General features: G+C 42.2%; 5 non-coding genes across 5 annotated transcripts; all 5 read right to left on the reverse strand.

Annotated features, from left to right (window-relative positions):
* Positions 1-1663: 1663 nt before the first annotated feature.
* On the reverse strand, positions 1664-1735 carry trnac-gca (transfer RNA cysteine (anticodon GCA)). Its single transcript has one exon. It is a non-coding gene; the product is annotated as a tRNA-Cys (tRNA).
* A 5438-nt stretch (positions 1736-7173) lies between these two features.
* trnac-gca (transfer RNA cysteine (anticodon GCA)) lies at positions 7174-7245 on the reverse strand. The gene has a single exon. It is a non-coding gene; the product is annotated as a tRNA-Cys (tRNA).
* Positions 7246-8934: 1689 nt separating this feature from the next.
* Positions 8935-9006, reverse strand: trnac-gca (transfer RNA cysteine (anticodon GCA)). Its single transcript has one exon. It is a non-coding gene; the product is annotated as a tRNA-Cys (tRNA).
* A 1799-nt stretch (positions 9007-10805) lies between these two features.
* trnac-gca (transfer RNA cysteine (anticodon GCA)) lies at positions 10806-10877 on the reverse strand. Its single transcript has one exon. It is a non-coding gene; the product is annotated as a tRNA-Cys (tRNA).
* A 1958-nt stretch (positions 10878-12835) lies between these two features.
* trnac-gca (transfer RNA cysteine (anticodon GCA)) lies at positions 12836-12907 on the reverse strand. Its single transcript has one exon. It is a non-coding gene; the product is annotated as a tRNA-Cys (tRNA).
* Between the last annotated feature and the right edge of the window lie 13277 nt (positions 12908-26184).

A 26184-nucleotide genomic window follows, 5' to 3' on the forward strand; every position in this document is an offset into this window, starting at 1 on the left:
AGAATTGAACCTGTTGCAGAGAAATGTTTACCTCTGACCTATAATATCCCATCAACAGTATGTATGTCTACTTTTCCCTTGGCTGTAAAATAGACTACAATGCACAATGGATATACTGCATCCTGGCCACAAAAGGCCAAAGGCAGCCAACGTTTTTTGATCTGCTGTCAAATGCTTTGCCACTAAGCAATAACCACATCACCTTGACAGCTGTTACAGGTGTATCTGTGTTCTTTTTGCCTCTGAATGGCTCCCACGGGCATTTAAAAACTACAGATGCACCGGATCCACATTTTTTAGGATAGCCACCGATTCAAGATCCAGCATTTATATCCATCCGAAACAGGAGCTTAATCGCAGTTAATTGGTTTTTGGCTAAAAATCTCATTTTTAAAATGAAAAATAGTAATGCAAGCATGCAATTCAACAGCAAACATCACATACCACTGTGTTACTGTCTCCCTCTTTCATGTTGAAATGCTGCCACACGGGGGATTTGCTTTGTTGCTTCCATTTAACCAGTTTACTGATAATATCTACTGGAGCCATGTGTTGGTGTGCAACTCTGTCATGTCAATATGCGCTCTATGCAGTCTGACTCCATAGCAACCAACTCTCGCAGCCAGCCATGGCCACGCGTAAGATCTGGATCCAGACATTTTCCTCAAAATCCAGCTGGATCCGGAACCACTGAAAATGGCCGCATCTGGATTCCGAAGCCAGAATCATATCAAGGCCAAAGCTGCATCCTGAAACCAACACAGAGTGGAAAGGTGCACATGAATCGATGAAGTAGGTGGATGGAAACAAGTCACCATTAGCCTACTGTAGCGTCATTTCAGCTACAACCACACCTTTGAATGCAGACTCTAATGAGGATTTTACACTTATATTTACCTTTACCTTTATTTTTTTGTACAACTTTGTAGAAGTTTTTGTAGAAGTTTTTTTTTTCTCCCAAGGCTGATATCATCACCAATTTCTTGCTAATATTTTAATATTAATTAAGATGCACATTTACATCGGCTGCCTCGATCATTGAGAGGGGGCTGCAGCCTAACATCAGCCCAAACCTGTCAACAGTAGTGATTCCAAAGATTTTGCCACTGCAGCAATGCCAGTAGCGACTTTAATCAGCATTGGCTTCGGGGGTGCTTACAGAAACCGGAAAGAAATCTGCGCTGGTCTGGACTTGTTTTGCCTCCCCGTGCCGCCGTAGCCTCTTAGCCTGCCACAGGAAAAGGACAGAATTACCGTAGTCGCCACAACATGTAGTTTTGGTGCGTGAATTTTCCATTCTTATTGTGTTTTGGCATAAAACTATAGTTCTCCAATAGATGATGACACTAGCACTGTGCTGCTGGATTGCTTGACTTGTTTACATCATACCAAAGTAACCAAAGTAAAAAAAGATAATGATTTATCCTCAAAAGCATGAAGCAGTTCATCTTTTTCAAATGCCGTTTTTTTCATAATAACCTGAGGTTTTTATAGTCAGATGATTGTGAAACAGGCCGCCAGTGTTGTTGTTTAATGACAGTTGATTTATGGCGTCAACACAGAGATGTTTATGGTCATCTTAGTTGCCCCCCCAAAAATGTGCCTAGATAGTGAACCAAAGTGGTTTCCAAATCAGATCCACATTAAATTTGCATCAGCAGTTAGGGGGCATCCAGAGTTGAACTGGAGACCTCTTGATCTGCAGTCAAATGCTCTACCACTGAGCTATACCCCCCTGCATGCCCAATCATACAGCAGCAAGTGAATTACCTGTAACATATAAAATATTTCGCAACAGTGTCTTATATTTGTATTATATTTGTTCACATCCTTTTAGGGCTGTCTAAATAGGAGGAAACCAAGAAACAGAGTGAACATCAGGCTGGATGGTGATGGTTGGGTTGTATAGACTGGCACAATGCCTGCATATAAATGGACCGCAGCTTCACATGGAATGAACCCTTACTCGTATCCAGTGGGTTGCCGCGTGTGTGATGTGTATGATGTAAGTTTACATCTTTCTGGTGCTTGCGGGGTGATGATGATGTGGAGGAGGTTTTGGAGAGGGGGATGGGATTTTTTAGAGGCAGAGGAGTAGTAGTGGAAGAGGAAAGAGGTAGGTTTAGAGGAAGGATTGGGCGGTGGGTGTGGGGTTGCTGGGATTTGTGGGGGTGGGGAGCGAGGGCCTGGAGAGGAAGGTGGGGGATGGTTAGGAAGGGGAATTCTAGTGAGCCGATCTCCCCTCTCAAATATTATAATGCCTCCGTTCTGTGAGCCAGCTTTTGAGAGAGCCCTCTGAGCTCCATTTTCTGCCCCCAGTGCCAAGCGATGAATGGGATGCTGCATGAGGGCATTGTTTTTGCCCGATGCACAGTGCCATGCGCTGAAACAGGGCACTCCATTCATGCTTTCTCTCCAATTTTGTTTTACTAGACCGAGGGCGCCCTGCGTGCTGGGCTGCCTTTGTGTGCGGACATGCATGCATGTGTCCAGCTTCCATGTGTGGGAATGGATTGCTCTGCTCGGGTTTGCAGGGTTTACTTACTCCCGCCATATGTGTGCATTAGTTGTAAGCGAGCATCTGGATCTGCGTGTGTTTTGATGTGTGGCAGGACAGATGCATTTGAGCAGGACGGGGAAGGGGATGATCACAGACGGGGAGAGGGGGTGGGGGCCGGACTGCTCTCTCCAAATTCGGCCAAGATTCAGTTTGTCCCCCCCTCGGGCCGATGTGAAATCGACACACGCTTTGATGACTGCATTACGCCGGCGATCGCCTCGCCCAATAACAGCGCCAACGGTATGACCCTTATTTTAGAGCACGCTTCAAATCGTTGACCCGGAACTGTGGTTATTCTTCTGAATGCATACAAACGTTGAACTGCAACATGCAGGAATGAGTGTGTTTTGAAATGCACCATCAATGTGATCCTCTGAGTCATCTCTCATCACCATTCTGCTCTTTGTATCTATCGGTCTTTCAGACAACAGAATGGCCCCTACAGTATAGACCGAGGCTGAAAGCTGCAGCTGCTGCACACGCTGAGCAGAGGCAAGGGACATCACTCCCCCTGCTCCTCTACACACAGACACACACACACACACACACATACAGCGTGCATACACATGCACACACGCACATGCGCGCACACACACCCTCAGCACTGCTCCTCCCTGTTTGTCTGATGTTTTGCTTTGCTTTAATAGCAAGACTGATGCCATTTAAATCTTTCGCTTCATTTCACCCAATGCAAATCCAGCTGCATAAGTGGGTTACCAAAGTCCTTTACTGAAACATAGGAGGGGACACTGAATGCAGCCGGGCTATAGCTACAGCTAGCTAAACCTCATTTATTCAAATCTCTCACATTCAGGCTGATACACTTAACAGACAGGATAATGTGCAAAAAAAAAAAAAAAATCCCAGCAATGTGAAATGCATCATCGGTATATGAGTTGCTGGAATTTCCATTGTATTGTTTGCTTCTAAATTCACACAAAACTCAATTGATATTTTTTCAGAACCTTTCAAAATATCTATGCATACATTTTTCCATGTTAAATTTCAATGTCACTATGTTCTGCTTAACATTTCATATCTCACACAGCCTTTATTAGAAATGCATTCAAATACAGGAGCATATGGATTGTGGTAAGTAATAATAATGATATTTCAGTTTGCACCTTTTTCAAAGATGGATTATATGTATTGATTAGTATATGTAATAGGATACTAACTGCAACTAATTGCTGTGGTATTATTATTAGATTATGTGTAATATGAGGCCAGAAAATAGTAACCCACAAAAGTAAAGGGTTATACTGCAAAAACTGTCAGTAGGATTTCTTGAATAAAATATCATTTTCTTGATAGTAGTGAGCTGATCTGCCTTTTTCTGCCTCGTTTCATAAAAAAATACCAAAATGAATTGGAAACGAGATTCTAATACTGAATATGAGACTGGATGGGTATTTTTTTTTTTTTTGCAACGCGGACACACTGAATCAAAGTCCCAAGGCGATCCACAACGCAGACAGATATTTGGCAATAATACTGGAACCAGCCATGGTATTTCCATATATTTTGGATTGCTATTTAAAGAAACCATTCTGCCTCCACAGCTTTGGAGCTCTTGTGGTATTAAAGGTGTTCTGCGGCACATGAAGTCATCCGTAATCCTGTATGTGCCTGCACGGCCCTCTGATGTAGCCTCATCACCGCCGAAACTGCTGTATGATTTGTTCGATATTATTAGAATGGTAATAGGGTCTTAGAAGACACAAAATGAGAGCGAGCGGCACACACTGTGCATCCAGGTGTGTGATATTTAGCAGCAGCGGTCGCCTCAGGACCAAATCTGTCAGACGAGTGAACACACTGTAATGAAAGACTGGCCACTTCCCTGGAGAATGTGAATAATATGAATAAGAATAACACACATGTACAGTAGCTCGCTCACACGCGCACACACACACATACACGCGCGCGCACGTGTCCGCACACTCGGTTGGAGATGCGCGTAACCACAACACACAGGCGCGCGCATTCCCTCTGCTTTCCAAACCTGTCACCCAAGGCAAAGGTGCTCTGCACATGCACCTACACGAGCATGTGAATGTGGATACAAACACACACACACACACACACACACACACACACACATCCACACGTCGAATATGCTCTATCTGTGCCTCGAGACACAACAAGAAACATCTAATCCTGAGTCACTCTCAGCCTGACTCACACACACACGCACACACACACACACACACACACTCAACCACAGAGCAGATTTTCCCCCAGTAGCACATTGCTTTACCCATGGCCTTTTACTTGTGGTTACTGGGACAAGAGGGGCTTTTATCTCTCTCTCATCGTATACAGTATATCGTTGCTAAGTCAATAAATCACGCACTCACTCACACACACACACACACACACACACACACATAAACACACAAACACACAAGACATCAGGCATCAGGCATCAATATCTGTGGCCTCTGTGAGCCTGCCTGTCACATACAACACTGAGACAGGGAGCAGGCGTACGTTAGCGGTTGTTATATTCCGAGATGTGTGTACGTGAGTCAGTCACTGTGGCATTTGCATCGGCAGAGTGGATTGTAATGGATAACAAACTGTCTCATTCACACGCAGACCCTCCCACCCTCTGCGCCTTCCTCTCTCTGTCCTCTCCTCCTCCTCCTCCTCCTCCTTTCCTCGCTGTAATGAGCCTCTGAGTTTGCAGGTGAGCTGGAGCCTGAGGGAAGAGAGAGAGAGAGAGACGAGAGAGTGTGTGTGTGTGTGTGTGTGTTTGTGCGCCTGTCTTGGCATATGTATGCTTACGTATGATAACATACACGTACTCGCAGAGCTGCTGTTCACCTCGGTTAACTCGTTCCATCGACGCTAATTACAGATGAGAATCTGAAGCGGACGAACATTGTCGGAGACTTTTTAAGAGATAGGCGTGAAATGAAGTGTGGCTAAAAGGCCTCCGTACATGACGAGGAGAGGCAAGAGCCAACCTTACAACCTCAGAGAAAACATAAATCTGATTTGCGCTACAGTGTGTCAGGTGTAATGCAAAAAAAAGGTTAGGCAAAGAATACAAATTCACAAATTAAGCACAACAAAGTGAAAACAATCAGATGAGAAATGACAGCATAGTGTAAAGCATAATAGACCACCCAAGTGATTTTTGCAGCTTCTCGTTCCATCGCCTTGCCAGAACAATGGGAAATGGGAACACAAATACTCCTTCAAAAAAGCTCATTCTGATTACGCTGCTTAATATTTTTTACATTTGGCACAGTGGTTAAGTTGATAACACATCTACTAGATCCATGGTTTTTCTATCACAATGTGACCTATAAAAAGGGTGAAATTATTAGCAAACAGAAACCATGAATACTAGTTCTAATAATCCACAATGAGGTGTGTGTTAAATGATTTTAATACATAAAAAGCAAGGAGAGGGTGGTTTCCTCTGCAGAACGCTTTAAAGACCCCCTCCAGACCAATTCTAAATCCTTAGAAAAATTCTGAGGTTATCAAATAATTGTTTATATTATGGTTATTTTGCCAAAAAAAAAAAAAAAAAAAGTTCAATAAACTACTGAAAATGAAAGGCTTGAAAGCACCTGAGCTTCCTAATCCTCATTGAGTATGCAGGAATCTGTGAATATGCAAATGTGCGACACCTCCAGAGATACCCGCACACCTCTGCTTCCTTCCCCCAGGTAAACCAGCTGCTAAACTCTGCGTCTCATCCCATGATGGCAAAGAGGCAGCATTCACAACGTGGCGTGATGCTGCACTTCTGAGTTATGGGTCAGTTATTAAAGGACAGGAAGCGGCTAACAAGATGCTCCTTGTTGGGTTATAGTTACACTGGCGAAATGCAGTCCGACATGTTTGAGCCTTCATCATATTCTGATTCAGAATAAGAGCCTAGTGTGCATATTTTTTTTCCTAGGATGGCAAAGCTATGACCTAATTGACTTGGATTCATTCTTTACAAGCTTTACCTAATCTTAGCCATAACCAACTTATGTGTAACCTTGACCTTAAGCCTAACCTAAACTTAACCCTACCCTAACTTTAACCCTAGTCTTAAGCCAAATTGACCACTTTGATTTTACATATCTGTAAAATCAAAGCCAAACAAGTAATAAAATAAAAATAAAATACTCCACCCTCACCGCTCGAAAATACAAGTGGAGAGGGTCTTTAAAACCCTTTAAACACACTTCGGAGTGGAATATTCTGCTTATGCCCCGGCCACCCGCCAAAAAGTTTGAATAAACGCATTCACTCACTAAATAACTAACTCACTGCTGGACACAAAATAAGCCAGCCATAATAAGCCAGCTGATTTAAGTGCTGAGCTTTTAGTATTTATTTGGCTCGCTGGCTCTTACAGTTTGTTGCTATGGTTACATAGTTTGGTTCGGAAACTTATATATTTATTTAGAGCAGAGGTCAAACCTGAGCCGAAGTACGTTTGCAGTGCACAGTTTGAACGCACACACTCCGGCCAATCGGAAATGATTATTACTCACCCAGATCGTGGTATACAGAATATTATTAATGTTTCCTGTGTGACAAACTAAACAATGTTATGGAAACTGTAAAGAGCAAAGCATGGGTTTTGCTTGGTAGCTTGTAGGGGGCACCCAGAGTTGAACTGGGGACCTCTTGATCTGCAGTCAAATGCTCTGCCACTGAGCTATACCCCCTCTGCACAGGCCACGCGGCCACTGTTCAAAAGCCACCACAAAGCCAAACATTGGACAAAACACTTTTTTTCATAAATGCACTGAAGCAGCAGGCAACCAGCATTGAACTGGGAACTTTTAGCTGCATGTAGCTGCAGTCAAAAGCTTTGCCGCTGAGCTACACCACCAAGCTATACCACCGATTTATTTCCTATTTAATGTGCACGACACTTAAACCTAATTCCATGCAGAAATACATCAGTTTCATGTTAGAATGCTTATTAGCGAACAACAGCAAACATAGTCTGTCTTGTGGCACATTTTAGGGTGAACTATTTGGTTGTCAGCACAGAGCGCGCTGTCCCACTTAGTCCTCGACATGCACCATAAAGCACCAAAGAGCATAAAAACACTTTAGGACTTTGTAAACACAGCGGGAAGCCGGAGTGGTGCTGCAGACCTGTGGAGCTGCAGTGTGATGCTCTGTCACTGAATCATAGCCCCTCTTGACAGCAGGGTACAGCACCTCCTCTACGACTGGCCTCGGTATACCTGCACTGCATAGCACAGTGAGTGTTGCACTCCTGAATAAAAGATCAGGTATCAAAGGACGATTAGTGGCTATTAGGATGTTCCCAGCTGCCTTATAATCACATACGTGTAACACTGACACACAAAACAGTCTCAAGAACTGCAAAAAATGCAAATGAACTCAAGAACTAAGACTGTTTTTTTAAAGTAAGGAATTAAACTTCTTCACCATCTTTTAAAACTTGAATGAATAGAAGTAGAAATAGAAATACACTCACAGAGATACTACAAGCTGTAGCAATACTACAAGTCTACAGTACATTAGACTACCAATCTAATTCTGTTATTTTTTTTCTTTTCATATTTTTACAAAGTGCTTGCAAACAACTGCTGTTTTACTGGCAGGCCTATGTATTTGTAATGTATGGCCTGATTTTTTTTTTTTTTTTTTTCTGGTTTGAAGGCTATTTGCTCTCTAGTAAATAAGTCTATTATTCATTGGTCAGTTTGTTCCTCTTTGTATGTGTGTGTGTGTGTGTGTGTGTGTGTGTGTCTGTGTATGTGTTTGATAAGTGATTTCTCTGATGTTTCTATTGCTGTTATTTTACTGCCAACCCTACATATCTGTTATGTGGTTTACAGGCTGTTTCTACCACAAAAAGTGTTTGGAAGCACATGTATAATGTATTTAATTACATATTTAATTACACAGATTTTTCCCCCCCCTAAAAGTTTCTGCCATGTTTCTATGCATATTTCAATTATCCAAAATTTCAGCTATCCAGAATACATTAATTTTCAAGGGATTCGGATAATCAGTGTGCTACTGTGTATCCCCCTTCTACTATCATTTGGCAAACTTCGATATCCTGCCTTGACTTGACCTTTTGATTGGTTTGAAAATAAATTGGCAACAAAAATCGCGACATGACCCCCAACCAAAGATTTAAAAGCTAAACAAGTCCAAGTTATGGCTGTGATGCTCAAACACCACACGTTACTGAGGCAAACTTAGCCTCTTACAGCTACAATCCATCTCGGCCCTATAGTTATGATTTGTATTCTCTCCACAGCCCGTGACAGTAAGCTGTTTGCAGTTGTCATGGCAACACAAGTCGACGGGGCCTACATTGTGTTCAACACAATAAAGTATGCAGACTATGTGCGCTATGTAAACACAGGGGGCACCCAGAGTTGAACTGGGGACCTCTTGATCTGCAGTCAAATGCTCTGCCACTGAGCTACACCCCCCGCCAGGAAGCTGCTGTGAGACTGTCACCCGACGTCTGTTTTGTCCAGAGCTGTACTGTATCGCCATAGTTACAGCACCGCACAAACATTCAGCAACCTGTACTGTGTGTGTGTGTGTGTGTGTATGTGTATGTGTGTTCACATGGCTGCTTATCTCTCAGCATGTAGGTCTTTGAATGATGATGTAGGTTCGCTCACATGCACTAATGTCCTCCATGCTAATTACAGACAAGGATCTACGAAGGCTGAATGTTCTTCGGGGCTTTTTAACGCCAACAAGTTTGATTAATTAAAGATTGCTCTATGAGAGATGATGGAGACGCGGGAACCTGATGACCTCACACATTACAAGGACAAATAATATTTTTTCATGCGTCGGTCAATGAATCAAATCCAGATAGTCAATCGAGGACATTATATAAATGTTAAAGTAAGAGGTTAGTTTCCCTAAAAAAGCAAATAATAAACTGATTAATGACGAGGCCATATGTCTTACAAAGCTTTAAGGTAATTAGGGAGCTCTACATGATCTGCCACAGAGGGCACGGCGTTCATTCCTGCTTTTGGTTTAAACATTTAAGATAATATAATGGAGCAGATATTTAAATGACATCTTGATAAATTAAGGCGGCACCCAAAACCAAACAGGGGATCTCTTGGTGTGCAGTCAAATGTTCTTTCACTGTAAACTTAAAAGTATAGTATAAACACAGTCTGTGTAGCGAATCAGGACGGTGCTCAAATCATTTTCAGATGAATTATTTCGCCGAGTCTGTTGAACAGCTACCAGTGATTCTTTTTTATTTTTTATTAAAAATGGGATCTAAGAGACTGTGTGATGAAAAGTTTCTGAACATCGGACTCTTGAAGGAAATCTCACTTCTCAAATTGGTTAAATATAGAGACCTTCACCTAAGTCTGGCAAACACGCAGGGTAAACAAAAAATTAAGGCTGCATTTGTATGCCAAGGGAAATTGTAACAGGGCTTACAGCTGGTGCGGGAAACTTCTTTGAGCATAAGATCTATTTTTGCTCTCTCTTATTCAGGAAAGATCTGGCATATCGACTGAAAATCATCACCGTTCAAAACCAGAACACTGGAAGCACATAGCAAGGCAGTAACTTCACTACTCTATTAATGATCAAATGTGGAAATTGAGGATAGCAGGATATTTACAACAATAGAGGACATTTGCATGAGGTTATTATGTGTAAATTACCTGTAAATGAATGCACTCTCCATATATTTTTGTGCTGCTTGTGGTCTCAGCTGTCATTTTTAACAGACACTCACACGTGACTTGCGACACAACACCAGTGCAGTCGAGGTTTCACCCCAGCTCGCCAGGTAATGATAACCCCCGGCCTTCCCTCATTGGTACAGACAACACCTGCCCTGCCTCTGTTTTTATAAATGCTTACTAGGCTACTGGGGCAGTCAGTCATCATTACTGTCAAGCTGCAGGAGCGGATCATGACAGCCATCCAGTGGACGTAGTTCAGTGGCAGAGCTTATTTAACTGTTGAGAGGTGTTTCTATTTTTTTGTCCTCCCTATTTATATACAATGAGGGAGGACAGAATAGTGGAAACAGCTCTTAAAACAATGCAGTCCAGTACAGCAGGACCACTAACTATGAGCTCAATGACAAACATAGAATTGAATGAACACCTCTGTTACTGTGACTAAAAGAAAACCTTGTATTAGTTTGTGCAGGTGGACCAAATAAAGTGGCTACTTTCCAATACCATAAATAGCAGAAGATGACATTATATCTAAGTTGCAAATTTATAAAGAGAGGGGGCACCCAGAGTTGAACTGGGGACCTCTTGATCTGCAGTCAAATGCTCTGCCACTGAGCTATACCCCCATATCCATTGGTAATGCATAGCACCCATTCACTTACCTATATAAAACAGCTGTACCGCTGAATAATGCTGTATGTTTAAGTCTTTCTGTAACATTCGAGAACAAAAGAAGTCAGGAAGTTTAGCTGAACTGAAATCCACTTGCACCGCAGTCAAAGACCGTCGCCCTGAGCTGTATCACTGTACTGAGAACGGCTTATAGCGATTATTGCCACCAGTGTACAGTGAATCCGCAGTGTGTACTTTAGCACGACAAAACATGGTAACTGGCTTTGTCACCAAGTCTGCCGTGACCGCTCACACTTTGCCTTTTGTATAAACTCTAAAAAGCATAACATTGTTATTATTACTGTGTAAACATACGAGGCAGCCAGAGCTGAACTGGGAATTGCTTCACCTCGAGTCAAACGCTCTGCCACCGAGCCACAACCACTAAAGCTGACAAATGTCGCGGTGTTGTCTCTGTTTTGTTTTTGTTCTGAATTCCCAGCATGGAGCGTTAAACCCACAGTTACATACTGTAGCGACTCTGCTGCCCTTGTGGTCTACTTAACATCGCATTTTTATGTTTTACTCTGGCCACTTTAATAAGTACACCTTGCCATTTACACAAACATCTCCCTCCTCCAGGCTGTGACTCAAAGCATGCAGACGGGGTCGAGAGGTTCAGTTACTGTTTGAATAAACATTAGAATGGGCAAGATGTGTGATTTAAGGGATGTTGAACATGGTGTGGTACCGGATCGTGTCTCAGAAGGCCCTCTCTTAGGGCAAAAGCGCCTTGTTGATGAGAGAGGTCAGAGGAGAGCGGCGGGCTAACAGGCAGGCCACAAGTATGCAAATAATAGCTCAGTGCAGCAGCGAGGTGCAGAAGGACACGTCACAAGCGGTAAGCCATCAAACTTTGAAGCGGCCGGGCTACAGAGGCAGAAGATCATGCAAATGACAATCCAAGAATGGGAAATATCATCTGCTTAATTTGGAGCCCAGATTATTGAGGGTCAGTGTTTTCCCTGTTTGGGAACAAATAGAGCTGTCATTGAAGATGCATTTTTTGTTGTTGTTTTTGGAAAGTGCAGATTCTTTTCTCAATTCAATGCAAATTACCACTACTTTTCTTACTTTTGGGTTATAATAAGGATTTTTTTTTTTTTTTTGATTCTACCCTTTCTGGCAAAGGAAAATGTTATCCTCATAGGTAGTTATTTATAATTGTGAAATGAAATAAAGGGAATTTTGTTCAGAGGGTAAAATAAAACCTGTCAAAATAAAAGCCCATCCTCCGGGTTTCAGAGGATTAAAATTTTGCATTGTGCACCTTTAAACCATGGATCCCTGCTGTTCGCTGTCAATGCTTTTGGCAGAGTACGCCGCTTTTGAGCATCATTCGAACGCCACGGCTTAACTAAGCATTGTTGCCGACCAGGTGGAGTCTGCCCTTTTTGAAATGGACACACATGATTTGGTGAATGAGATGGAGTATCTGCTGCTAAAAACAAACAAAAAAAAAAAAATCAGCAATTGAGCCGGCATGGACCGAGATCCCTGTGAAAAGTTCTGTGCAACTTTTTGAAATCCATACCCTGAAGAGTTGAGGCTGCTGGGGTCCAACCCAGGATTAATGAGGTCTAACTACTAAAAGCAGCCACTCCATCCATGTGCCACTGTTGTTGCATGTTTGTTTCTGCGCTAATTTTGGCCTCCAAGCACCAGAGTTGAATTGAGGACCTCTCCTCTCAATCTGTAATCAAATGCTCTACCACTGAGTTATACCGCCTTAAGCACAGAACAAGTAGTGACAGTGATCATAACTTGTCCCACTTTATCTTAGCATTAACTAAAGCCCACATAACAAAATAAATGAACTCCACTCATTTGCTAACAGAGTCTCCCGTGGCAGCTTTTGTAAACAAACAAATCAAAAGGAGGAAACAACAGGATATTGTCTCTGTCCAATCACAGGGGGCACCCAGAGTTGAACTGGGGACCTCTTGATCTGCAGTCAAATGCTCTGCCACTGAGCTATACCCCCATATGAGGTTATGCTTGTCTTTGTTGTGAATGTTGACCATAATTCCTCAACATAAATATATGTGCACAATATTCCAGGTAGTTATTATTTTTTGTTTCCTGCTTAAGGTCTTATTCAACAAAAAGCTGCGTATTTATGTGTGAAAACAAAACAAAACAGTCACAGATATCATTCCCAGTAAATTTTGTCAAATATGTTTTGCATGATAATATACACTCAGTGGCCACATTATCAGCTCCACCTGTACAATCTAATGCAGTTCAGTGCAACAGCTCTGCCATAAATCCTACCTTTTAAGAAAGTTTATAATGCTCAGCTTTTGTTGACATTGTTGATAAATGTGTAAATTAATTATATGTTTATGATTGAGGTTGTCATTTGCAGAGGTCTTGTACTGGACTCCATTATACTGAGAGGTGTTTCTGATTTTTTGTCCTCCCTATTTATACACATGAGGGGTGACAGAATAGTGGAAACACTTCTCAATAAAATGCAGTCCAGTCCAACAGCAGCACAAACTATGAGCTCAATGCCAAGCATAAAAAGTGAATGAACACTTCTGTTACCGTGACAACAAGAAAACCTGAGCATCATAGGCATCAGAAAAGGAAACTTTATGGCAGAGCAATTGGATTTGATTGTATTAGATTGTGCAGGTGGACCTAATGAAGTGGACACTGAGTGTACATTTGTATGACAATGGATGTGTGCTCACAGGGACAATATACACTGTGGTTCACCTCCAGTTAACTCACTGTAAATTACATAAGAATCACTGTAATCTTCATCATCTTCACATCTGGCATATATCTATCCATGAAAACAGGTATTAAAGACCACCATAAAGCTGCTACTACTAAATCATCCTAATAAACAAACAAACAAACAAGGAAGCAAGCAAATAGACAGCTAACTAACTAGCTAGATAACTAACCAAATAAATAAATAAATATATAAAAGCCAGTCCAGGTGTAAAAATACTCACATTTTTCTGATCAATCAACCCAGCACACTCAACTACACAACTAATAGTAGAATAGAATAGAATAGAATAGAATAGAATAGAATAGAATAGAATAGAATAGAATAGAATAGAATAGGAGCTTTTTTGATGGCCACATGTGGAAATCTGCCTGAGTACACTTTTGATGGAGTTAATTACAGGCAAGAAATAATAAATTAAATCCATAATCACATGCACATGCAACATGACAGACCTTTCGGTTTATATTCCACTTCACATTCATGAACATTTATGCAACATTTACATAAAAAATACATTTGTGCACATAAGAAATACATATTTATGAGAGGCCATGGACTCTGAGTGACATGATGTGAATTTAAAGAGGATTTATATCAAATGATTTCTCAGCGCACGATCCTGTGAAATTTGATGATAGCAATCAGTCCGCTCCGAGGAGAGATAAGAAAAGAGGCTGAGATTTCATTTAGCCCTAATTTCAGCCACAACCTCTGGTGAGTGCATTTGGACAATATCAAAATGAACATCTTTCATCTTTCTCAGCTATGAGGAAGGAAAGAGAGTGATTGAGAAAGGAGAAGCCAGAATGAAGGGGGTGAAAAGGGATGCAGAGGATTATGACTCAATATCCACATTTCTGTGAGCAGAACCACATCCTTATATGTAGCTGACATAAAGCAGTTAACAGCAGGAAGGCCAAGCCAACGTCAACCGCGTCCTGTTTTGATAAATTAGCAGCGTAATCTCAGCATTAAAATGTTCCTCCGTGACTTTTCTGAGTCCTGCTCTCTGCACAAACAAGTGTTGTGAGATTTTCAGAACCATGCAAGGAAATAACACTTACATTTACCTCCTTGACTGCTTGTTGGCCTTCTCTTAGATCAACAAAATCCACTCGCCTCTCTTGTGTTGAAGCTGCTATGTTTCATATTTTGGACATCAGAACATCAGTTAAATTACCTGTGATACCTTTGAATAATTCCTGCAAGCACACAAGACTATGGTTGAAATGATTAGCAGCCTCAGTCTCACGCCAGTGGTACTTTTAGTGCAAGTGTTCCCCAGAAATTAAAGGTGCAGTATGTCAAATAACACTGAAGACTCAACTGTAAAGCAAAATCAATAGATAATATTGTGGAATAAGCTGAGTCTGCATGGAATCGCACATTTTCCATAGTGGACCTTCAAAACTTTATTTCCCATAAACCCTGGTGCTTACTGTCATGATGTTGCTTCTTTGGTCAAAGCTTCTCTTTTTGGCTTTACTGAACATATTAGAAGTGATATTTTCACCTGCCAATTCAAGAAACTTTAACAATCTTGGCTCCGTTTGTGTTAGAGGAAGAGCGCCCTCTTCCTGTTTTGTGGCAGCAGTATTCCCAAGGCGGCACACGTTGTTGCTCATTCGCGATGATTATGTTAAGTTCTCAAAATGAATTACAGTGAGTGAATTATTGACATTAAAAATGCTCCACCTAGCGCCTTTAAATCCTCCATCTGGCACGCACTAAAGGAAAACACAAAGGCCAGAATCCTAATTAGTCATGTAGCACTTGCAGGCGAGCGCTACCTTTCGCTTAACATTTATATTCCTAAAACCACGGCTGTGTTTTGCTCCTCTCCAGTGGCCGGCGGTGTCAGAAAGTCAATGAGTTGTGTTTGATTTACCTCCAAAAGCCATGGATCCTCTCCTTTGCCCTTCACCTCCCACCCCTATCACTGTCTGTCTGCCCAGACTCTGCCCCCCCCGAGGGGTATTAAACCCCCTCCTCCTCGTCCTCCTCACGACATGCACATACACACACACACCCATCCCCACCCCCAGCCGTGACCCAGTTTGGAGGGGATGAGGGGTAAGTGAGGACCATTGTGAGTACCACGGGGAGAGAGGCAAGATGCTCTCCCTCGCTCGTTCCTCTCCCTTTCAGGAAGAGCTCACACTTGGTTAAGCATACACACTGAGGCTCTTCATAAGAGAACGGCTCCGGAGCCATGTGTTTTGTTTTGTGTTTTTGTTGTTGAGAGGCTGTTGTTGGTTTTAGGTCAGGGGCTATTTGATGTCAGCTGAAGTTAAGGAGTATGTAAAGGAGGCTAAGTGAGACCGAGAGACGGAGGCAGAGATGAAAGGGCTCAGGTTCAGAGACAAAGGACTCAGTACCTGGCGTCTGGGAGACAGGGAGCAGTGTGAGTATGCTGCTTCATCATTACACTTTGCTGTGTGTGTTTGCTTGAATGTCTGAATGTGCTCTTTTTTTTTGTATTTCTTCATTTGAACCTTAAGGTGTGACAAAGACAATAATGACTCATCTGTAATCAGTCAAATCTCCGGTAAGAATCCCAGTGATATTTTAGATATTTAGACTTGGTGGCAGTGCTACCTGAGTGCAATTTCCTCATGCACTCTTTCATTATCTTCTGCAGAACTTGCATGGGTTATAAAAAAAAAAAAAAAAAAAAAAAAAAAAAAAGTCAAAAAGTTCATATGCATGTATGTGATTTTTTCCCCCCTGTGTTAAGCTGAGGAAAAAGCCCAGCTGTCTCCCTTGCCACACAGAGAGGGTGCCGCTGCCTCGGAGACTCTTCTGTAACATATGGAACTGTTTTAAGGTTGCGTTTCTTCCCTTCGGACACTGCTAATGAGAGAATCCTTAGTTTCCCACGAATACAGACAGACACGGTCCTTATGAACCCTCCTCCATCCTGCATAACGAAGACAAATGCATCTCTTCCCCCATCTCACCAAGACTTCCTCATCTTTAAGATTGTCTCATGGGCTGAGGTCCACATATGACCGGATGGGAGACTCACTTGCCCGCTCATTGAAATACTGACTTGTCCAGAAAGTCTGCGCCTGTATTTTTATCTCCTCGCCACAAATAGTGAGATAGTGTTATTTTTGCTGTCTTGACTCTCTTTATCTCGTCCGCAAGACTTTTTTATGAGACAGAGGCCCAAATCGGGGGGTGCGCTGTCTCCTCAACTCTGTGGAATTTACGGTGTGTTTGTGTTTGAGGGCTGCGTGCATTGATCGAGCTCCAAGTAAGTCTCTGTGTTTGTGTACGACTAATCAAGAGACTGCGTGTGTTTGTGTGTGTGTGTGTGTGTGTGTGTGTGAGGGTGTGTATGTTGCAATGCCTTCACTATACAATCTGGCAGAGATTAGTGTGTGAAATGGATGCGATTAACAACCGTGATAACCTTCTGCGAGTGAAGTCAACTTAGTGCAAAGTCACTTAAAGATTGTTTTTTTTTTTTTTTTAATCACTCCTGGGAGTCTTTTTTAACAAAGTTGCTCCCCGGAAAATATGACATGCAACCAAAAATCCTTGATAAGAATTTCATTTTTAGCTATGCTGGGGTTTTTTTTTTCGGTGATTTGAATATCTCTGAGTGCTCGACAAAGGAGCTTATCCGGCCCCCTCAGAGCAGGGATAGGGGAACCACACGATGAGAAACCCCCTGTGCTTTTCAAGCCTTTCTTTCCCTCCTAAACCTAATTGAAGAGAGCATTGGTTGGAGGTCAGGTTTTTCTCCGCATGTGGTCCCCAACAGAGCTGTAACACTTGGTATCTTCACTCACATGTGCGTGTGTGAGTGTGTGTGTGTGTGTGTGACCTTTTCGTGCTCCTCCTCTGTAAATGTGACATATTTTATGGTTTTTGCGCATGGCGACTTTAACGTCGGAAAATAACCTCCACGGTTTAACCCAAATCTGGCGATTCGGGGGGTTATCACGGACAGATGTCTGCCCTGCTACGAAGCAAGCAGATTAGTTTGATCTGTGGGGGCTGTGTGGTGCAAGGTGGTGGTTTTAACGTAGATGGGCATCAATGACGCCCGGGGATGCCACTGGCAGAGTGGAGGGAGGGGGGTTAGGGTTAGGGTTAGAGATGACCCTAAAACAAGGACACTCCTCTGAACATTGCCCATAACTGGACGTGCTCTGGCGCTGAGGGGTCACGGCTATTCTGATGTTTTCATGTGTTACTGTGGGTTTTGCGTGTTTAAAGAAACACAGCAAATTTACCCGTTAGGACATCATCAGACTCTGAAATCATCCATGTGTCCCGGACAGGCTTGGTTGAAATCAGAACATACTTACTGGTGATGTTCCTGTCATGACAAAAAGAAAATACATGCGTAATGATGCTGTGCTGATTGGAGAGAACCTCATAGACTTTCTATATGTGGTCCCCGTACAATCGGCTGAATAACAAAGCAATTTATATACAATAATTTATGCACTCATTCTGGGTTTCATTCCTTTATCTCCTTTTTTTTTTCATCTGAACCGAGTTAATTAGCAGCTACGTTGTGCATGTTGGGGAATAGCAGTGTTTTTTATACCGTGATTGAGCAGTTTCATAATTATGCCAGACGTACGCTTCAGCACACATTACTGCACTTTGCCTGTTGTCTTGGGTGAGGGCGGCTTCACAAAGTCTGCCGGAGTGGGATTGGCATCGGCGTCAAGTAAAAAGCAGCTTCACCCAGACAGAGCCGCGTTTCCAAACCAAGTCGTCTATTTAACCTCACAGCCTCTCTCTCTCTCTCTCTGTGTGTCTTCATTTCTTTCTTGTTGTTCTACTCTCACGCATTTATATTCTGCCTTGCTGTTTCTCTGTCCATCATTTAAAAAAAAAGGAAAACTATTGACACCTGTGGATGCAGACTCACTCTCCTTTAACACTTGCATATTGCACACTGCATTTTATTTTGAAGGTCTGCGCTGCTGAGATGCCCTGAGACCTTCTTTTCGTGTTTGCCGTTTGCATTGTTGCACATCCTTTATGTCTTTTATGATGAAACCGAAGGCAAACTTCATCATGAGCAATAGAGTTTTCTCATTTGTAAAACACTTTGGGTATCATCCACATCCTGTTCAGCCGAGGTGTTTAAACCACAAACCTTGACCGACTTTATCTACTTTATTCAGGGTTGAGAACTTTCTCCTCTCATTTGGATTGAACCCCAAAGAAATACAAAACAGACTTACTGTGTATGTGACTTGCATCTGAAAATTGTGTTCTGGTCATTGCATTGTTGCACCTCCATACCATTTACTCACCTCTGACAGCTAACCCTTAACCTCAACAATTTTTATGAGCACTGCAGCACTTTCCATGAGCACTGTAGCACTTTATACACTGTATATCTTTGGTTTCGTTGTGTTTCTTAATCCATCTTAGCACAACTCCAGCAAGAAACCCTGCTCTGGTCTTTGCATTGCTGCATCTCCATCTCATTTATCCATCCTTGACAGTTCATCTTGGCCAATTTTATTTAATTGCATGATTGATGTCTCTCTTTTAGTGCCATTGTCTGCCGGTCTCTGTTTCCTACATGGATATGTTGTATTCTTACTGTAAATTTTATGTCTCCTGTGTCCTTGTTTTTATGTATTATGACCCTTGTGTCCCGTTTTTGTATATTTTAATGGTTCTTTAACATCATGCCGGAGGACTGCGGTTGTAAACTAGCCTCTGGCTAACACTGGCGCATTTACAGTAATGTCAATCAATGTGCATTGTCCTCTCTAAATAAAAAAAAAAAAAAAAAGTTGATAAATTTGGCACTATAACAATAACAGACGTGTCAGTGACTCCTGTTTATCATGATGTAGTTGCAAATGTCTTCATGGCCATCAAATGTCATACTGCACAATAATATCTTTATACTGCTCGATCTCATTACTGGTAGTGCTTCATACCTGCCATGTAAAAGCATCACAACATAAATTTCATGCTTCTAGTTTAATTGAAGGACTGCATTGTTTTAGATGGATTGAGAAAATTCCACCATCCTTGCTCTTATAAAACCCCACCGGCTATACTAAAAAATGCACAGTCGTCAAACCAAATCAGGGCTGTTTTTCTTAATTCTTGAAAGCCTGACATTCTGGGATGAACGGTTTTCACCAAACAGTGAGGAACACACAGTGTTGAGTGAAGGTAGGGAGAAATGAGAATGTGTAGCAGCTCTAAAGCTAAAGTCATCCTGAATGATATGCAACTAAGTCTGGCAGCTTCGTGTAGGCAACTGGTAAAATTTATCCAAAGTATGATATAAAAAATTGAATTATACTGTTTTGAAGTGGGTACAGCAGATAATATACAGCAATACTGAGTTAATGATGATTCGTTCCTTAAATGAATGAATGAATCTGTAGAATGAATCTACAAGCTGCATAATTAGAACCTGTAATAAGTTGGATGATACTCGTCGCCGACAGTCGCTCAGCATGCCAAGGAGCACCAGCACAAATTATCTTCCATTATGGAAGTAGCTTATGATCGAGGAATGTAATCAAGATATGCATTTGTGGTGTCAAAAACTAAAAACTCAAAGAGGTTAACTGTTTTTTCAGCTCAGAAAAAGAAGTTTGTAGTTAGGAATTTAGACCAAAAACATAAGTTAGGGGAGTCTGGAGTAAACATTATAATGCTGTCAAATAAGCAATTTTATTTATTTATTTATTTTTTTATAGTGGTCATTATTATGAGCAAATTCTATTTACACATTGTTAATAATGCATTGCTGTGCATTTGATTTGCTCAAGTTTTTCAAAAGGGGAATTCACTAAAGGAGTTACTAAAGCAATTTGCACTCCTACACCTGTTTGCATGTGAAGCCTACTAAACCTACAGTTGAAATAAATTTCTTTGGAATACATTTAATGCATTTTTGTATATTTTTTGTGGCTTCCTACAGCCTCCTGTAGCTTTGCACATAATACCACCACCAACAACATCAATAACAATAATAATCAAGCAAAAAGACCTCTGGTATCGGACCAGTACTTGGTATCGGCCAATACCCAACACCCAGGTATCATAATCGGATCAGAACTGAAAAAAGGAGGTTGGTGCATCCCTTAGTTTAATAAGAGAAGGCTAAATGATCAGGATGATGACTCTTTGCAAGTAAAAGGTGGCTGCAAATCACAGAAGTTGCAGGCAAACAACATCCAGCAGCGTTCACATGTAAGTTTAGATTAGCGGACAAAGGGCAGCAGCCCGACAGCAAGACCAGCAGGAGCAGAGGCCAAATCAAACTTGGCTAAAAAATAATAATAATAATAAAATAAAAAAATAAAAGCATAGACAGCTCCTTTTATTGGATCTGCCTCAAGATCCTTTACAGAACCATCTGAATTATTTTAGCTCTGATAATGTGGATGATGATGAAGGAGACTGATTTAATGTCACACCCACGCACGTATTGACATTTCCGTGCTGCAGGGGGAAAATATGTCTCTGCTGTGAGTTGATGGATTGACAGTGGCACCCTGATCTGCATATGTGTGGGACTATGTGTGTGTGTGTGTGTGAGAGAGAGAGAGAGAGAAAAAGAGAGAGAGAGAGAGAGAGAGAGAGAGAGAGAGAGAGTAGGAAGGAGAGACGAATGCAAGAACATGATCCAGTAAGCGGATGCTATCTGCTCTTGTTGATACTTGCTATACAGCAACCACCCAGTACCTTCAGATATGGACTCGTTTGAGTTACATAATTAGTAGATAAAGCGACGGTAAAATGTGTTCTGTTTGTCTATAAATACGCATGTTAATATGCTTCACTTAATTCAAGTTCAAGCAGAGGCTAATAAATCTGCTACTGTCACGTACACTCATTAGAGCTTTTTTTTCCTACCATTTACAGTATGTTCATTATCCAAACTGCCGTCGGCCTGTATCTGTGAGTATGAATATGGGTTTTTGTGTGTGTGAATGTGGGTTTTTGTGTGTGTGTGTGTGTGTGTGTATGAGGGTGTGTATGTGTGCGTGCGTGTGTGCTCATCTATCTCCCAGCCTAGCGGGAATATGTAGACAAACAGTTTTAAAGTATTTTGTTCCCTTTGGTGATGAGTGTCATTTTAACCTTGAGAGGGAGAAAAAAATGGAACAATGAGAGAGAGAGAGAGAGACTGAGAGAAACAGAGAGAGAGAGAGAGAGACAGAAAGGGGCATCGCCAGCGGGACACATAGGAGACACAGAAACAAAAGCAGGCTGCCATATGGGAAAAGAAGAAACGGGAGAGAAAGAGGTGATGCAGAGTTTTATGACTCCTGCTGTACACATAGAGCTGCACAGGGCAACCATGAATGAACATTAATCACACCATCTGGACGATCACCTGGGATGCACCTTAAACTGTTGATGATGCATATACTGTAGTCCCAGCACATCTCGCTATTATGCAACATTAACACTCTTCCCCACCGCTATTGTCCTCTCCGAGGGTGTGGGGCTGTCCCGTGGTGGGCTCGCTCCCCTGGTGTCCCTCCCCAGCCGTGGGCCCTGCAGCTGCAGCGCTGTGTCCACACTGTGACTCATTACAGTGAATGAAGCACACCTCAGCCGACCCCAGCTCCTCACGCTGTCATACCGCTGTGCCGTGCAGCGACAATGTGGATTTGCACTGTATGTCTCTGGCATGTGTGTGTGTGTGTGTGTACGTGTGCGTTTATGTGTGTGTCTGCGCGTCTGTTTATGTATATCTGGCCATGTGTGTTTGCGTGGATTCAGAGGAATGAAAGCCCGTGACTGAGGGGAACCCTGCAGTGACGCTCAGTGTAATTGTTACTGTCTATTCTGGTCTGTGCGCATGGTTGTGATGTGAAGAGTTTGCCCTTTGGAGCCTGGCCCTTTTGACCTTTGACCTTGTGCACAAGCCCTCCTCCGCTCTGGCTTTACTGCGAGCAGCGCTACAGGTCACATGTATCAGAGTGGCCAATAGAGCGACTACGCTTGATTATGCAGTCGTGACCTTTTGATTTTATGGATATCGAAGCATTGATCCTGAAAGTGACTCCGGTTCGAAGCCCAGCGCTGGGCTCCTCTCGTTAAATAAAGTCACCATGGGGGTGAAAGGGAATGGGTTTGCTTAGTATTTGTTTCTTTTTCTGGGTCTGACTTTGGACCCAAAGTCTGTTTGTCTTTTTGATGCTTTCACGTGTGACATGATTTCCACCAATTTGATGTTCACTGTTTATATCAGAGCAACTCTGCTCACTTTGTCTGTGTGGTGCTATTTGGGAGGCTGACTCACCCTGGTAACTTAATGCACAGAGTCAGCTTCTTACCCCTAACTGCCCCACTAGCTCCCATAGACATAAATTGGATGAGAAAGCAAAATGCCAGGTTATATGTGGCTTAGGTAGCAGGAGGGATAGCTGCAGTCATGTGCCTGCGCTAGAGTTTCTCTCTTGGTCAGGAGGTAGCATGACGGCTCCTGGCATACTCTCCCTAGGAAGCCCACGATGCAAGTGCACAGCAAGGCTAACCCAGTTTGCAAAGCACTGGGTGGCAGGCTGGAAACACCCCAGTATCTCTGTGTTAAATCATTCTTAACCTCTTCGAATACTCCTGTTTGCATAGTGCCACCCTCATTAGCACAAATTACTCACTGCTCTTTACACACTCCTCTCCCATACACCCACCCACACACACACACACACACACACACACACACACTCTTTTCCAACTATGGTCTGACAGTGTGTTCTCGTGTAAGCACTCTTTCTAGCCGAGTCTTCATTGCAAACACAGTTTAAGTGCGTAGATGACAATCTAATGCAGAGCAGGGCGACAGGGCAAAACAAATCCTTTGATCCAGCATCATAAGGATAGCTTTTCCATTTTTAAGTGAGTGGCACTTCCTCCTTAAGTAAAATAGCAGGCAGCATATGAACAATTCTCCCCCTCCATTGGTTTAAAATTTGATTATTAATTATTAGTAGTAGTAGTAGTAATCAGTAATAGAGTTCTTTTTAAGGGACAAATGACACCAAGATTGTACATCAATGAAAAGCCTTAACCACCTTGTTACAAACTTAGTGTACACACAGCAACTTCTTTCCTCATGTACTCTTCTTTTTTCTTTTCTTTTCTTTTGTCTTTTTTGTTTCTGTTTGTGTATATCTCAAGGTATATGTTAGAGCTTTTTATATAGTAGAAACAGAGTTGCAGATCATTTACATTTTGCTGTATTTGATTTGCTAAGGATAATAAGCACTTCCATAGTTTCATTGCAGTATTATGTTTAATTAGGACCATAATAGCAGTTAGCCCTGGCTTCTGATTGGTTCAAATGTATCACATGTATCACATGTTGCATGTGCTGGTTAGATGATACTATTGAATTTTGAGCACACAATAGTCTTTGACATTGTTTTGCCGTGTTTATCATGCTTTTGTAGTATGTTTAAAGTATTTTCTTGCCAGTTTTTATTTTGTACTCAAATAAGAAAGTTTTCTGTAAAAGGTTGAAATGAAGAATTGAACATTTATTGAAGCACGCATCAACTACATGCTTGGATTCCACAGCTTTAGCGGACATTTTCAAAAAATAGACAGAGCCACATTAACGGTATATGTTGTCTTATACTGTGCGTCATGAGTATTGGTATCTCATGACTTTTGGATATTTGATATCTAGTCTGATTTGTGTTGTGTATCTTTTTCAGTCCAAAATGTACCTGCACACTAAAAAAAAAAAAAAAAGTAAATAAATAAATAAATAAGGGTAGCTGCCACTCACAAAATCACAAATTCCCAGTTCTCTATCTTTCCAGCAGACCCATAAAGGGATGCCTACATCATAGATACCCAAATACAAGCGCATGGACTCTTTGGACAACCCACTCCTTTTTACATCATAATAACATTTACATTAGAGAGGCATTTTGCATTTAATATGAATAGTTTTATATTAAATCAATACAGTTTGCCGCATGCAACTGAAAACCCATGCATGTGTGTTTGCGAGTGAATCTGGGTATTAATAGCTAAAGGACAACTGTGGAGCACAGTAAGAGTTACGTAAAGATAGTGTAATGACGTAATGCCAGAAAAGTCAGACAGAGCTCGACCATGGAAGGACACTGGTATGACTCCATGTGCTTGTGGCAGCCTCTCGCTTCGTTCTCGCCATGTGCTGCTTACTCATACATGTCGGGCACAGGCGCACGGAGTTAGCGCTCTCACAAGGACCTCGCTGCTCAGGCGGATTAAAGTGCAGCACACGGTGTTAGGTGTTGGTGCACTCGTACATTTGGAAGACACACAGGAGTGTCCCTGTGCATACAGAAAAACACACACATACACTTGTGCACATACACAAGATTCCTGACATGTACCTCCCCTGCCCCGAGCGTGTCCTTATATGGTCAGAGTGATCAATACTCAGCATGTTTTATAGCGAGCCCACTTGCAAACATTCCCGCCCTCTCTTCCTGCTTTCCTTCCATTGGAGACACAAATCAGTGGGCTTGGGGCCCTCGGCTCCTGTTCCTCTCCACCAGCCAAAATGTGCCTCCTCCTCAGCCCTCAGCTCCTGCTGCTCCGGTTCATTCAGACTAAGTTTTCAACCTCCTTGGTGAGGACGACGTCCCTGGAAGCCCTATAAACCCCAGCCTAAGCTAGTATTCATGATTGGATTTTCCTCTCAGTCCAATTGACAATAAGCCATGCACTATTACTGCTACGTAAGGGGGAAAGTTCTGTGGAGGTGTCATATTCATCCCCGAAAGCCGCCCTGAGGGACAGCAGTGTTTGGGTTCTGCTCCACTGCGTGGGCTAATGTGGGTCTGCTGTATGACTCCCTGCTCCACTGGTTTGTGCCCAGCCACCTGCTGATTCTGCTGGTTTAGTTGGACCGCCTGGAGCCCAGAGCTAACCTACATAGGCAACATGGCCCTTTCCTAAAGCCTGCTCAGTTGCACACACACACACGTGCATGCATACACATACACAGCATCATGCCATTCACCTTCCAACCAGAACAAACTAGTCAAGTTAATACAATCCTGAAAACTGCACCTCACACAGAAGAAGGCTCACTAAGAGGATTTATTTCTTGAGAAAGAGATAGGGTGTTAAATAAAATGTGTGTGTGTGTTTGGTGATAGAAAATTCCCTATTCGGATTATTTCGCCTTCTTCTCATTGCTGCTTGACGGTATTTTTTAACACTGATATCCTCTTTCCACTCTGTTTGGTCTTTTAATGCCCTAAAGAGCCTAAACCTTACAGCAGCTGTGGCACTGGGCTCAGAGCAGTGTGTATTTGTACTTGTGGGACACACTCTCTGATAGCACAAAAAATAGCAGATCAAATAACGGATATATTGCTCGCCTCAGTTCAAGAGAACATGTGTTAATTAAGATAATTAATCTATCTCCATGTTTCACTGAGCTTTCTTATTTATCCTTATAGTATGTCTACCTTCTGGGAGAAAAGTGTCTTCATGATCATTTTCTGTAGCTAGAAAATCTTTTCTTCTTTCTTTTAATG

This window comes from Myripristis murdjan, chromosome 8 (genome assembly GCF_902150065.1).
Source record: "Myripristis murdjan chromosome 8, fMyrMur1.1, whole genome shotgun sequence".
NCBI lineage: Eukaryota > Metazoa > Chordata > Actinopteri > Holocentriformes > Holocentridae > Myripristis > Myripristis murdjan.